Consider the following 15,777-nt stretch of genomic DNA (forward strand, 5'->3'; position numbering starts at 1 on the left):
ATAACTTAGGTTTGTGCTCACGAGATACACAGTTTTAATTACAGAAGTCCCTGGCTTGTCATGACACAAAGGATCTCAAAAGTGGAGTAACAAGGATGCCACCATGGCAGTAGAAGTCTATTTTCACAGGCTCTTTGGGGCTTTCCTGGCTGCCGGGCCTCTGTTGGAGTCCTTCCAGTGTTAATGGCTGTGGAGACTTCCAGATGGCATTTGTTAAAGTGTTAGAACTGGACCTACCCCACACAACAACGCACCTTTGGTTGTGATCGTGCATGGGCAAATGTCCTCTCTGTATAGGATTTGTGCTGGCTATGCGCTTTTACGCTGGGTTTATGCCAATTAGAAAAGAGGAGAAAGAGCCTGATCTGGCATAGTGTTAGAGATATGCAGACAGATAATACTTGATCTGGCAGGCAGCCTGACAATATGTTTAGCTTATTAATATTTTTAAATTAACTTGAGTCAGCAAAGTAAGTATATATCACATCAGTGCCTTTCATCCTATGCTTTCATGTTTTTGATTCCACAGGAGGATAAGTATGTCATTATGGTGGATATAAAGGGCAGCAAGGACCATATACATACAGTTCAGACGTCAGTCAGAGGCTATAAGTTTTCCATGACAGATTTTCCCAAGTTTGTCACTAATATATGTCTTTCTAGGAGTCAGACTTCAGAGAGGTCTGTCTTTCCAGAGGCTTTCATGGACATACACTGGAATTGCTGACCTCAGTATGATTACTTTGTCCTACTAGTTCCACCAAATCATTTCACATTGTTTTCATTTTTGTTACTGTAGGGCAATGAGTGAACATTATTTTAAAAGTCTTAATCTCCTTTGAAATGCTATTTTCTTCCTGCAAGGACAAAACTTGTCACTGATACTACTGTTTCAACTGAATGAGATACTCATAATTTTTTATTTACTGTCTTTATCCTCAAACACCTTTAATCACCCTCCTGAATTCTAATGCTTATAATTCTTAATACAGAATGTTTACACACACAGACAGATAAGAAGACAGACATATGCATGCTTTCAAATGATTTAATCATAATGTGACTGTTGACTTTGTTGCCTGTTTACTTGGCTTTTAAAGATTTAAATTCTATTCCAATAGAGCTTTGCCAAAAGCAATTGTAACTTTCACAACACGGACACTCTGCAATTGTGTTCAGAAACTTTTCTAACTCCTTAATATTACAGTCTCTCTTTGTGAACCTCATTGCAATCTCTATCCCACATCCTTTAACTGGCAAAACCAGATGAAGATGTTTTCAGTTCAAACTGTCTTGTAACGTAGATGCTAGGCACCTGACCTGAATTTCTCAGGTAATTAATGTTTAAAGGCACTTTCTAGGAGAGGGTAATCTAATAGAGGCAAGGTATGTCCATTTATAAAACAAGCAAGAAAAAGGAGGGTGCAAATAAATTACTAGTTTTTGAACCTTTGTGAATAGCTATCTTTACTATGCCGTTAAAATTTATGTGTTTATCTTACTTTTCCACATGTAAGCTCTTTTTAGAGAACTGAGGGGAGAACAGAAAAAAAAAAAAAAAAAAAAAAAAAAAACAAAACTAAAGTGTTTGTCTTCCAGCAATTCAAATCTCCCTGACTTTGCTGATAACAAAAAATGTCAACATGTTCTAAAAATGCTTTGCTATTTATATATCATATGATGTATATACAAATCCATTAAAGAATCACAGAATCCTCTAGGTTGGAAAAGACCAGTCCAACCATTAACCTAACACTGACAGTTCCCAACTACACCATATCCCTCAGCGCTATGTTGACCCAACTCTTAAACACCTCCAGGGATGGGGACTCCACCACCTCCCTGGGCAGCCCATTCCAACGCCCAACAACCCCTTCTGTAAATAAATGCTTCCTAATATCCAGTCTAAACCTTCCCTGGTGCAACCTCTTATCCTATCACTTATTACTAACTATCTCTTATTATAATTTCAAACTGGGATTTAGACCACCTGATTTCCACCCTGCATAGCCTCACAGCATCTTTGTAATCACTGTGAGTCACTTACCCCTTCTTCCAAAAGCTGTAAACTCTCCTTTTCTCCCTGAGTTGCAGCCAAAGTTCCCTGTTCAGCCAGGGTGGTCTTCTCTGCCACCGGTTTCTCTTACAGCACCTGGGGACAGTGTGATCCTGAGCCATTAACACTTCCTTCTCAAAGAGTGCCCAGCCTTCCTGGACCCCTATACCCTTAAGGACCATCTCTCAAGGGATCCTGTCAAGCAGGTGCCTAAACAACTTATAGTCAGCCCTTTGGAAGTCCAGGATGGCAATTCTGACGCCCTGTCTCCTGGCCTCTCTAAGAATAGAGAACTCTATTATTCCATGATCGTTGTGCCCTAGTCAGCCTCCACGTGACTGGCAACCAACTGAAGTCCATTAACCACAACTCTTTGGGCCCGGCCACCCAGCCAGTTTTTCACCCAGCAAAGTGTATTTCCATCCAAGACATGAGCAGCCAGTTTTACCAGGAGAATTCTGTGGGAAACGGTGTCAAAGGCTTTACTAAATTCAAGGCAGACAACATCCACAGCCTTTCTTTCATCCAATAAGCAGGTCACGACATCATCCACCAGCCCTTCTCTGTTCACAAAGGGGAGATCCAGTAGGGCATCTTCTCTGGTCAGTTCACTCACCAGCTGTGTCAGGAAGTTATCTACCACACATTCCAGGAATCTCCGGGACTGGTCCTGCTCTGCTGTGTTGTATTTCCAGCAGATGTCTGGGAAGTTAAAGTCTCCCACAAGAACAAGGGCAATCAATCGTGAAATTTCTCCTAAGTGCCTATCATTAGACTATGTATTAGACTCTGACTGGATTCTGGAATGAACATAGAAGAGAGTTTCTCTTCATACTTTAGTCAGGGCCTCATTCTTTTCATGTTCTTACCTGGTTGTTATATTCATAGAAACTTAGAAAAACAGGGCTGAAAGAGACCTAAAATGCTCGGCTGTCCAGTTGTTGCCCCAAGGCAGACTCTGTTACACCTAGGTCAGTCCTGAGCAAGCATTTTGTATAAACTGTGGTGAAGACTTTAAATGACAAAGACTCCTAAGCCTCCCCAGGCTATATGTTAAGGTTGCTAGAATGGATCCAAGTGAAATTCAAACTAATCCAGGTGTTTTGAAATTGGCTCCGGACTGAAATCTTCAGTGTTTCAGTGTGGAAGAACAACCAGCTGTATCAGGGCTCTGAGTAACCTTCTCTCCCCTGCTCTTGGATTAGATATGTGTATTCACATTCCCAGCACTGAAAGCATTCTCATTCTTCCCCACTTTTACAAATATATTTTTTCTTGTTTCTATCAAAGCCAGCATAGTGCTGCTCCTCCTCTATTTAATGATCCTTCCTTTAGATCCATCACAAATAGCACAGGGAGAAAATACAATTACATCCTGTAATTCCATGTCAGCCTGCCAGGCATTGCGTTGTGTGTGAAAAACAGAATGAGTCATAAGGAAAAGAAATGCCACAGAGGATCCAACAGATATTTATTCATTTTCATCTGCACTTTTGTAAAAGCTTCAAAAGCTGGACACAAAGATGTTCCTCATTCAGCTACAGTCCTGGACAATATGAGCTGTGACCACAAAACCTCATATGCATCAGAGACCAAGAGCTTTGATTCCTTCCAAACCTCTATTAACATGGCTGCCTCCTGAACAGCTTAACTAGCAAGCTTCCTTCAATGAAATACAAATAAAATAAAGACACATAAGACCACACTGTGGCAATGAGGTCCACTGGCATGGAACAGCCTGTCCATACTATTAACTATTTTAATATTTAGAGCAGAAATATGTGCAAGGCATCTGCAAATGATCAGTGAACAGTATTCCCTAGTAATCCCAGGGAGAAGTTTGGAAGATAAATATGACCAGGACTGTTCTGAAAATGTAGCAGCATAGCATACGTGTACTAACGCCTAGAGTGCTCCTAGGAGAAGGCATACATTATTCCTATATGTATGAAAATGATTACTTTTTTTCATTTGAGCCCACATTTCTAAAGTGTACTAATCAGCTATCCTATCAGCTGCCCTATTACCAGCTGCACTAATCAGCTGGTATAGGCATAGAAAAAATCAGATAGATAGATAGATAGATAGATACATGATTGATAGATAGATAGATAGATAGATAGATAGATAGATAGATAGATAGATTATAAGAGCATATTTTCTTTCCCAGAACCGGAGCTGAGTTGTAACAAACAATTTAGAAACTGTTGTGGTTTGCTGGAGTTAGAGCTGAGTCTCCAGGCTGACATACAAATGACAGTCAATATTTTTGATTCACATCAGTGCTGTGGGCTGGGAAAACCTGTCTCCCCAAGTCTTTCAATCCAGGGATAAACTTTCCCCAGATTTTTGGACAGTTAACATTTGGAGTTGTGGCTTGGGAATCTCTACTGGCCCAATTTATTAGGGAAGTGAGATAATTCAGCTTTAACATATTTCTCTTGGGGGTCCTCTGCGGTCATCAGAAAACCACACAGCCCCAGTAATGAAGTGTACATCTCAGCTTTTTCTCCCTCTCTGAAGGGCAGTGCTCTTCCAGCTGGACATCCAGGGCCTACTGGTACCTGGGCATATTGCTTATTCCCAGTGCTCCTGCAGGAGCTGCCTGTAAAGTTGATTTTTTTTTGAGCTCTGATTGAGGTGGAGTAGAGAGCAGCTAATGACCTGAGCCAGATACACCATCCCTTTCCTCTGCCTCTCCTCTCATTCAGCTGTTTTAAAAGCTTTACCAGGGAAAAGGAATCCTCCTCACATATTGTGCACATAAGAAATGTTAAATATCAAAGTTTAAGGTCAAGCAGGCCCATGTGTCCATAATGCATTCAGCCCTTTATTACTGATTTTGATACTTGAGATCAAAAAAAAGAGTAAGAAGAGTAAGATAGTATTTAAATTATTAAAGCTCTTGGTTGAGGTTTTCAAAGGAATGTACTCTGAGGCAGGAGAAACCCAGGAGCTGTATTCACTTTAAATAATTCTAGTATTCCTGTATAGCTGTGAGCTTTTTGTTTCTTAGCTGCTTGAAGGCAGGGCAGAGTCTGGGAAGCTTTTTAAAAATCTCTATAATTAATATTGAAGGTTTTTATATTTACTGCTAAGGTAACATCTGCATGATATAGTTGTTTGCAGATATCTTTGGTAGCAAGAGATGGTAAGAAAACAATTGGACCTGTTCAGTAAATTCAGCAGGCTACCTGGTAGAGAGAGACTGTATGAAACTATCAGCAATGGCTGAAGAGGAGAAACAAGTGTTCCAGAAAGACCCTGAGGACAATTCCCCTGTGGTGTTCTGTCTCATCCTCAGAGCAGGATTAATGCCATTTCTCAGGAAAACTGAACTACGTAAGGATGAGAATAAGCAACAAAATGCATCATGTCAGAGATATTTTTTTTCTTTAACAATCCTGCAGTTACAAAACATTTACAATTTGCATTGATTAGGAATTCTATAGATTGGCATGTTTTCCCCTGTCTCAAAAGAATTTAGATATATGTTTTGTGGGAAAAAGACTGTGGTTTTCTAAGTGCTTCTGGAGTCTGATGAGACTTCACTTCTGATGGGAGGCCTTGATTATTATAAAAATGCTATCCTTTATTTATGAGTTATCATTATTAATATTGCTGTTGTTTTATTGTATTAGTTCATATCACCATACATTATTGCATATTATGGCTATGATGTATCATTATAGCATAAGTATCAACATTAATAAATAGTAATAATATAGACAATATTAACAATAACATTAACATCAACATCAATATTAATAATATGCTCCAAGTGTGAAATAACAATCAGATTATCGCCTATAAGAAAATGCTTTATGTGCCAGAACTTTATCCTCAGTATGGTGAATTAGAGTTACAAGATTTCTAATGCTGACAAACTTCAAGCCACTTCTTGAGAAATACAATTTTAAGTGTACAAAGCTCAAATCAAAATAATCTGACATGGCATAGCAGATAATATGCAGATGTCAGTCTACAAATTACTGTTAGAAAAGTAATGAGTCTGTATGATCGATGATAGAGTATTTTTTCTTCAGATCTCTTCAGAGTCAGAGTGTTTTAAACAAAGATCTGTTTTTCAAGATTGCTCTTGGAGCTTAAGTGAAAAAATTTTTTTCCATTTATGATTAAATCACCCATGCAAATCACCCATGAGTCCCTGTTCATACATTTGTATGTCTATGAGTCTATGAATAATTTTAAAAAATAATTAATTCAAAAATTTGTGTATTGATATTTTTTTTAGTTGCAAATGTCAATGCACCTAGTGTAGCTTTTTTTTTTTTTTTAAATAACAGGCAATTTGGTTAAGTGAATCAAACTAGCAAAGCCTTCAATATTCAGAATTTTGGGAGTACAGGATAATCTAGGCACAAAAAAAATGTGATATGCAAAAATATGTTCATACACAATCCCTTTATGCCTCAGCAGATTGGCCTGGGTGGGCGGCTCTCAGGTCTGGAATTCTGTGGCTTCGCTTTAAAAACTGTGTTCAGCAGAGCACAGGGATTTCTGGCAGCTATCAAGGCATGAAAGAACTCTTCCATCAACATCTTCATTCTTGACATAACAACTGCTAAATATCAATGGGTTTAATAATTTAAACTGCTCCACTTTTTAATGTGGTGGCCAATGCAGGTACACTCATAAGGAATATGTTCATCCTGGTAAAAATTACGGCCTTGATCTTGCCTCATTAAAGTGAGTGGCAGCTCTGATGCTGATTTTGTGAGGTATGGATTCAGGCAATCAGCAATCAGGAGAGAAACAAACATTCATACCACTGAGATGTTAACATTTTGATTTTCTATCAAAGGTATATTTTTTTGTCTGGCTTTACTTAAGAAAAACACTTAAACATATTTATTTTTAACTATGTATTTGGGTGTCATTGATTTTTAATGGTATTCACTCATGTGCTTAAACAATTTGGGAATCATATTCTATAACAGGAATTACAAATGCAAAAATGAGTTGAAATAAAAATGAATAAATAGCTGTGCCTTTATGAGGTAAAAGTAAATAGGTATCTAACCTGCATTTATGTCCTTCCAGCATTATCAACACATCACTTAACTAAATGTAGTATGTTTTCTAATTCATTAAAAAAAAAAAAAAATCAAAATTGACTTTGCTGAGGCAAGAAATTTGAGTGATTTTCATTAGAAATAGTTCTCCTGCACAGTTGGATCAGCATCTAATATACTTAGATACTACATGGTTTTCCTTTTCATACAAAATCTAATACAAGAAAACAACCTGTTGTTTTGTTGCATGACAAAGCTTTTCATTTATTAAAATATGAGTTCTTTAGGACATTGAATTTAATATGTGCTTTTACAAAAAATGGGAATGGAGGAAGTAGAGTGGTTACAGTTCTGAAAGTGCACAAGGGCTACAGTCATATCTACTATCCAAACTACCAGCTTTTAATGTATTAAAAACAAGTATATCAGCATAATTATTGCTGTTTATTTCAGTTTTAATGAGGAAACAAGCATAATAATAGATTAAAAGAAAGAAGGCTGACAGGTGTATTAACAAATGGGCTTATAGAGAAACAGATGCAATTTTATTTTCAGCAGGGAGTTAGAATAATAAAAATAACTTAAAATTAAGAAATACATAGTCAAGATCAAACATTCTTAAGCAGTATTCAAAAATCTTAAAATGTGTACTGTATCTGTCGAAAACCATTAAGAATAGCAACAGTACAATATATTTTATATGGGTTTTTATGTCATCCTTGGTAATTACTAAATACACTATTTAAAAGGCAAAAACCCTCTGTAGCACAGTAACCAGTCAAACAGTGTTGAAAAACAAGAGAGAGCAGTTTTTCTCTGACACATAACATGTGATTTTTCCTGTTCAAAGCCAATTTATGATAGACAAAATGGTCAGCATATAGTCAGGGCATGGGATTTTCCATCTCTTTCACTTAGCAGTACAGGAGCTTCAGAAGACACCTGTGTGACTATATTTCAAGATCACAGGTAAGATTTGGATTGAACGTGCAAGCTCTGCAATGTTGGAAACTGGCTGTAAATAGAAAGAGAATGTTCTGCAGCTTTAGCTCACAGGACAGGAGGCTGTTATGACTTAGGTATGTCCCTGGGCTATCCTGCAAAAAAGTTTGAGTGTGACACCTATTAAATCTCTCAAATTTTTGCCTACTGCTGTAGTTAAACATGCATTTAGGAGGCATTTATCTGTTTATTTCACAAGCTGCTTCAGCACAGATCTTCCAAGACAGATGAGTGCAGAAGATGCTTCATCACCAAAGAATGCAAATACATTAAATTATTGGAAGCACAATCAGGAAAGTTGTAGACATGCATTTAAATAGTTTGCTTCAGTCTTTTTTCTCATTAACAGGAATTCAATCGATTGAATCTCTGTACTTTCATTTTTTATGTTCAGTAATAGGAAAAGGACAAAGAAACTCACTTTTTCTGTAAAAAGTCAAAGTTTTCGGCCAGAGTTTTCCACTTTATGTCCTATAATACCCAAATCTGGATGCATATAAAAAATGTGAGTATGTAGATAAAACTTTTTATAAGAGTCAAAAATATATGTGTCATTTGAAGGGTCAACCAAAGTCTTTCTCTATTGTTTAATGTATTTTTCATATGTATTTTTCTTCTCTTTATTATGGCCACTTTGGGAGTTAGGAATTTTTTTTAAATCACCTAGACAGTTTTAATAAATTCTAGAGAAAATCTAAGGAACAATGTTATAGAAAGAGTATAGTAATTAAATGGTATATTTGGTTAAAGAGAACCAAAGCATTTACAGTGTCTGCAGTTTGAAGTGACCTTAGCAATTTCTATGGCAGACATTAGCTATGATGTTTTTAAAAGAAGCCTTTCATTGAAAAGTTGTCTTGGAAGAAAACACAATACTTCAGACGTCAATGAAACACATTGTTTGCTTTTTTTCTTTAAAACCCTTTTCTCTAACTTCTGAAAGCAACAAAACTTACGTGACTGTGCTTGAATATGTGTACTTGTCCATCTATTCACTCCTCCCAACGGCCAATCTTCTGTCCTTTAATCCATCTGATAATTTCAACCAAATTTGGCAGAGCAACAAAGCCATGAAAATGAGTTGTAACTTTATAGACTGTGGCTGATAAAGGGGCTGTCATTTGAGTTCATCTTATTAGACACTAGAGGATCCACACTGGCTAGCTGACCTAATAAATGTTCTGCTCACAGAAGTTTCAGCTGGAGTTTGCTATCAGCCAGGGACAGTTGTGATTTCCACTGCTGGTTTCATTTTAGCTCTGCATTGGCTTGCCTCTCCCAGTGGCCACTACTGGCACTCCAGGGTCCTTGGCCATTCCTGGTCATCTGTTTTATCCACTACCCCGTACCAACAGTTCTAGAGTCTTCCTCTCCCACCATTCAAGAACTCCAGTAGCGTCAGTCATGCAGCTTGTCTCAGGTATCCTTACTGAAATAAAGTGGCAAGTAGCAAGAACAGCAATTAAGTGCTATGTAAACCAATGGGATGAGGCCACTTAACAGACCAATGATGTATTCATGACTCTCTTATATGCCTGTCAGTTCTTTAGACACCATACTAGTACTTTTCTGTTGTATCAAGTATTGTGTAACTAATCTGTCACTTTTGCAGATTCATTCACTCAAGTGTTAGTCATTTTCACCATTATGCCTTTGATTCATGCATTAAGCCACATAGCTCATATGTTTGGAGATTCCCCAATCTCTTTTCTGCATCTCCACTTTGCTTCTGTGGCTATCTTACATTGGGGGCCATGTAGGCAAAGCACAGTGACCCGGTTTAGAGGCGAGGATTGTGTAGCTGCCTACTTCAGTCATCTTCTTTTCATCCCACCACTTCAGCTGCACCACACAGAAGCTTAGGATTGCTGTTTTCATCTTCACATAATCTACTCCAGGCAGAAGTCTTGACCAGACTTTTGTATATTTTGCTCTATCTTAAGTATATATGTCGTATATGTGTATCTAGCAGTTTAAAAATCAGGTAGTGTAAGAATCGTCCAATTTGTGCTGAGATATAATACCCGATTGCATCATTGTGTATGACATTAATACACACTAGCTTAGCACATGTAATGATAAGAGACATATCATCACTAAATTTGTGTACTAGCATGAAAATTTCATGAAAAGGTGCCATCACGAAAAAAAAAAAAAAATAAAAAATTAGAAGGTTTATTTTGAAAACTATGTGAAAGTTCTGGATGAATTCTTAGCTCCTGCTATGCCTTTAGTATGGCTGTCAAAAAGTATTTTCTGATATGTTTCATGAAATATCCATCAAACAACTATGAATTATTACCAACAGGGACTCTTCTCTTTCACTCTTATGAAATCAACATGATGATGTCTGAAGACTGATTAGATGAAATCACAGAGACTTGTGGACTCTGTGTTTACATACCGCTATCTCCAATTCTGCTGTGATCTGTAAGGTCATTAATCAATGTGGAGCTATTTTCTAGGGTCAGACAACTCAGAACTTTCTGATATTTTTAAGTGGCAGCCTCCTTTTTTGCAATTCAATAGAGGAAAATGGTAAGATAAATGCAGCATGAAGCTAGAACTCTTGTATGGGAAGTAAACAGAAGATATTAAACACAAAATAGAAGGTTGTATTTTTGGGGGCCACTTTTGCAGAATATGTATAATAAATGTCCAATAGAATAAATGTATTTTGATAAATATTTTATATAAATTTATTATAAAGGTCTATATAAATGTTTCTTTAATAAACACTTGAAGGTATTTGCAGCTACTGTCAATCAAAGACTTTTCAGGGAATAAAAATGAAACACGTGGGAAGGTATGCCATCCTGTGACACACAATATGACACACATTCCTGCTGAAACTGATCCTTAAAAATGTTTATCGATATTTTTAAGAGCTGCAATTCTTTTCATTGTCGACTAAGTCACAGTAGTGACCTGCAGAACCTTACTACTGCATATTTCACTAAGCAGCAACACATTATTTAAGCATAAGAAAATTATAGTCTCTTCCCACCTTTCAGCAAAGAGGGAACAGTTCAACAGTGTAGTAATGCTTCATACCATAAAAACATCACTACAGTGGTAAAAAATACTATACTGTACTTTTATGATCTTTTTTGTCTGCTTTTCCCTGTTCTAGTCATGCCATCAATCCAAAATAAAGAGTCAATTTTATTGTGAATTACTATGAAGGCATGCAACCAAGAAAAGTTTCAAACCCATAATAAGATACAAGGGCATGGACATATTCCTACACATTTGGAGGATGCCAAGGAACAGAAAATATTCCTCATTGTGTCATTAATTGTTCAGCATATCTATGTGTGGCAAACATAATCTCTTGCACTAGAGGAATCCATTGCATGGATGCAGGTTTCTTCTTTATTTAAATGAATGCCAAAACCACATCTACAGAGTGCTTATTGTAAAGGAAGGGGGAGAAGAGCAGGCAGTGGACTGTCTCTCCTGCTGCGGCTCTCCTACTTGACCATTGACATCTAACTACAAAACCCAAACACCCGAACTTCAGATTTCTTATATTCCAGATTAATATCCTTGCCATCAGACTTTGAAATTATCTACTTTATGTTCATTGGGTGTGTCTACAGGGTCTTTGCAGACTGAAGTACTGAACTTCGGTTCCTAAAGCACCTGGTGTGGATGTGCTCACATTCTTACTGTTCAAAGCAGCAATTCCTGCAGAAGGCTGAATTCAGCCATACTCTTTGTTGGACACAGAAGAAAACTAACCTGTATTAGAAGGGAAAGGAACTAATAAACTTCAGAGGAGAGACCATGGGTAGACTGGTATAAGCACAGCGTGGATGACCAGGAAACTAAAAATTAGGCAGCAAAACAGATATAAAAGTGAAATAACAGAGTAGAGGCATTTAGTGGATTGGTATACAAAGTAACAGCTTCAACAGGTGAGAATCGCAGAATTGCCTAGGTTGGAAAAGACCCTGAAGATCATCCAGTCCAACCACTGACTTAGCACTGACAGTTCCCAACTACACCAGACCCCTCAGCGCTATGTCAACCCGACTCTTAAACACCTCCAGGGATGGGGACTCCACCACCTCCCTGGGCAGCCCATTCCAACGCCTAACAACCCGTTCTGTGAAGAAATGCTGCCTAATATCCAGACTAAACCTCTGGTGCAACTTGAGGCCATTACCTCTTGTCCTGTCACTTGTTACTTGGTTAAAGAGACTCATCCCCAGCTCCCTGCACCCTCCTTTCAGGTAGCTGTAGAGGGCGATGAGGTCTCCCCTCAGCCTCCTCTTCTCCAGACTAAACACCCCCAGTTCCCTCAGCCGCTCCCCGTACGACCTGTGCTCCAGACCCTGCACCAGCTCCGTTGCCCTTCTCTGGACACGCTCGAGTCATTCAATGTCCTTTTTGTAGTGAGGGGCCCAAAACTGAACACAGGAATCGAGGGGCGGCCTCACCAGTGCCGAGTCCAGGGGTCAGATCCCTTCCCTGTCCCTGCTGGCCACGCTATTGCTGACACAAGCCAGGATGCCATTGGCCTTCTTGGCCACCTGGGCACACTGCTGGCTCCTGTTCCGCCGGCTGTCAATCAACACCCCCAAGTCCCTCTCTGACTGGCAGCTCTCCAGCCAGTCCTGCCCAAGCCTGTAGTGCTGTTGAGGGTTGTTGTGGCCCAAGGGCAGCCCCCGGCATTTGGCCTTATGGAAACTCCCCCAGTTGGCCTCAGCCCATGGCTCCAGCCTGTCCAGGTCTCTCTGCAGAGCCTCCCTACCCTCGAGCAGATCAACACTCCCACCCAACTGGGTGTCAGCTGCAAACTGACTGAGGGTGCACTCGATCCCCTCGTCTAGATCATCAATAAAGATGTTAAACAGGAGTGGCCCCAAAACCGAGCCCTGGGGGACACCACTCGTGACCGGCCACCAACTGGATTTAACTCCGTTCACCACAACTCTTTGGGCCCGGCCATCCAGACAGATTTTTACCCAGCAAAGCGTGTGCCCATCCAAGCCACGAGCAGCCAGTTTCACCAGGAGAATGCTGTGGGAAATGTTGTCAAAGACCTTACTGAAGTCAAGGTAGACATTGTCCACAACCTTTCCCTCATCCAATAAGCAGGTCGCCCTGTCGTAGAAGGAGATCAGGTTTGTCAGGCAGGACCTGCCTTTCATAAACCCATGCTGACTGGGCCTGATCATCTGGTTGTCCCACATGTGTTGTGTGATGGCACTCAGGATGAGCTGCTCCCTCAGCTTCCCAGGCACCAACGTCAAGCTGACAGGCCTGTCATTTCCCAGATCATGCTTCTGACCCTTCTAATAGATGGGTGTCACATTGGCCAATTTCCAGTCTGTCATGATCTTCCTGGTCAGCCAGGACTGCTGGTAAATGATGGAAAGCGGCTTGGTGAGCACCCCAGCCAGCTCCTTCAGCACCCTTGGTTGTATCCCATCTGGTCCCATAGACTTGTGTGTGTCTGTGTGATGCAGTAGGTCACTGACTATCTCCTCCTGGATTGTGGCAGGTTGTTCTCCCAGGCTCTGTCTTCCAGCTCTGAGGAGGCTGGATTCCCTCAGTACAACCGGTCTTGTTATTAAAGATTGAGGCAAAGAAGGCATTAAGCACCTCAGCATTTTCCTCGTCTCTTGTTACCATGTTTCCTCCTTCATCTAGCAGGGGATGGAGGCTCTCCCTGATCTTTCTTTTGCTGCTGACATACTTATAGAAACATTTCTTGTTATCCTGGATTGATGAAGCCAGACTAATTTCCAGCTGGTCTTTAGACCTCCTGATTTCCACCCTGCATAGCCTCACAGCATCTTTGTAATCACTGTGAGTCACTTGCCCCTTCTTCCAAAAGCTGTAAACTCTCCTGTTCTCCCTGAGTTGCAGCCAAAGCTCCCTGTTCACCCAGGGTGGTCTTCTCTGCTGCCAGCTTCTCTTACAGCACCTGGGGACAGCCCGATCCTGTGTCATTAACACTTCCTTGTTAAAGAGTGCCCAGCCTTCCTGGACCCCTCTACCCTTCAGGAGAGTCTCCCAGGGGATCCTTTCAAGCAGTTGTCTAAACAAGACAAAGTCAGCCCTTTGGAAGTCCAGGATGTCAGTTCTGCTGCCCCCTCTCCTGGCCTCTCTAAGAATAGAGAACTCTATAATTTCATGATCGCTGTGCCCTAGCCGGCCTCTAACCGCCACATCATCCACCAGCCCTTCACTGTTCACAAAGAGGAGATCCAGCAGGGCACCTTCTCTGGTCAGTTCACTCACCAGCTTGTCAGGAAGTTATCTCCCACACATTCCAGGAATCCCCAGGACTAGTCCCGCTCTGCTGCATTGTATTTCCAGCAGAAATATGAGCAGCTCCTCAAATTCCCCTATTTGTTTGTTTAGAACAGTCACCTCATGTTTAGGTGTAAGTGTCTTCCTCAAAATGGGACAAGCATCAAATACAAACCCACATCTTAAAGATCAGTCATTAGATTAATGGATATTGTGGGGTAATATTATGTTTTTCTCTGCAACACATAGGATGAAGTGATACACCACTTGCATAAAAAACACCTGCCTAATGAGGTATAAGCATTTTTAAACAGAAAGACAGGAGTTGTTATATTCAGTGATGCAAAAGAACCTGCATGGACTCTGCCCAAGGCAATATCTTTGACCTAGATTTCTTGCCTTTTGTTTTTAGACATATGATAATTTAATATGCATCAGCTCTTGCATGCTGAGTCGTTAGCTGGGGACAGTATCACCTATAAAGAGCTTCAAATAAATAAGCACAACCAGATAGGAACAAATGTGGTCAAAATGGAAATGTGGTATATTTGAACTGCAGAAATAAATAAAATAAGGTATCTACCTAGTAACTCTTCTGCAGAAATGTAATAGCTTGCAATGACTGATGCCATGACAGACCTGAGTTGACAATTTTCTGTCAGGGAGATATTAGTCTGTCTTAAATTATTCCAGACTAATAAGCACATTAATATTTTGTTGCTCATTTATCTATGTCTACAGGTTAACAGAAAAAGGAAAGAAAGAAGAAAATTATTAAAAAGTGAAGACAAAATAATCACCCAAGTAGTTCCATTTGTCTGGAAGAATACCATCTTCTCTCCCTTTTTACTTTAGAAAATAATTCTTATAATCAGTAATTTAAAAGGCAGCCTCCTTTGTATTTCATTGGTACCATAACTCTGTAGCTTTGAGGTCAAAGAGGTAAAGAGCTGTGGCAAATGAATCCAAGCAACTAGCCTGGTAGCTCATCATGAGGAAAAAATGGATTGTGGCAATGCATCTGTAGAATTTCCCTAAGGCGATCATGATACAGTAGCCTAGAAATGACATATAGTATTGCAGCCTCCAAGTGATCATTTAGATTAGGTTAAAAGAAAGATCGCTCTTTGTAACAACGAGAACAACAAATGGCAACCACAAAATACTGATGCTTCAGCAGAAACAGGCTGAATTTGCGTTTGGTCACCTCCCACAGAGAAGAAAAAAAGCCTTTTAGCACTCTTAAAAGTGAGAGACGAACAGCACTGTCTAGAGCCAAGTGTTTCAGAGTTGGAGGCAATGTGTGAAACATCCCTCACCAGCGCAGCCAGTGCTCCCCATTCCCAACCTGCACCATGCCTATTGCTGTGGGGTTGAGCAGGCTGCCAGCCCTGCTGTTCCTTTGTGCTCAGGAAG

The 15,777-nt window shown here is 39.9% G+C and overlaps 1 long non-coding RNA gene across 1 annotated transcript in view; it reads left to right on the forward strand.

Moving 5' to 3' along the window:
- The window catches only part of LOC113491524, a 26,591-nt gene continuing 10,814 nt past the window's right edge, over window positions 1-15,777 (forward strand). Inside the window, exon 1 of the long non-coding RNA XR_003400428.1 lies at window positions 1-13. This is a non-coding gene — a long non-coding RNA (uncharacterized LOC113491524). The remainder of the gene's footprint in view (window positions 14-15,777) is intronic.

This window comes from Athene cunicularia (assembly GCF_003259725.1).
Source record: "Athene cunicularia isolate RWA chromosome 1 unlocalized genomic scaffold, athCun1 chr1_part2, whole genome shotgun sequence".
NCBI lineage: Eukaryota > Metazoa > Chordata > Aves > Strigiformes > Strigidae > Athene > Athene cunicularia.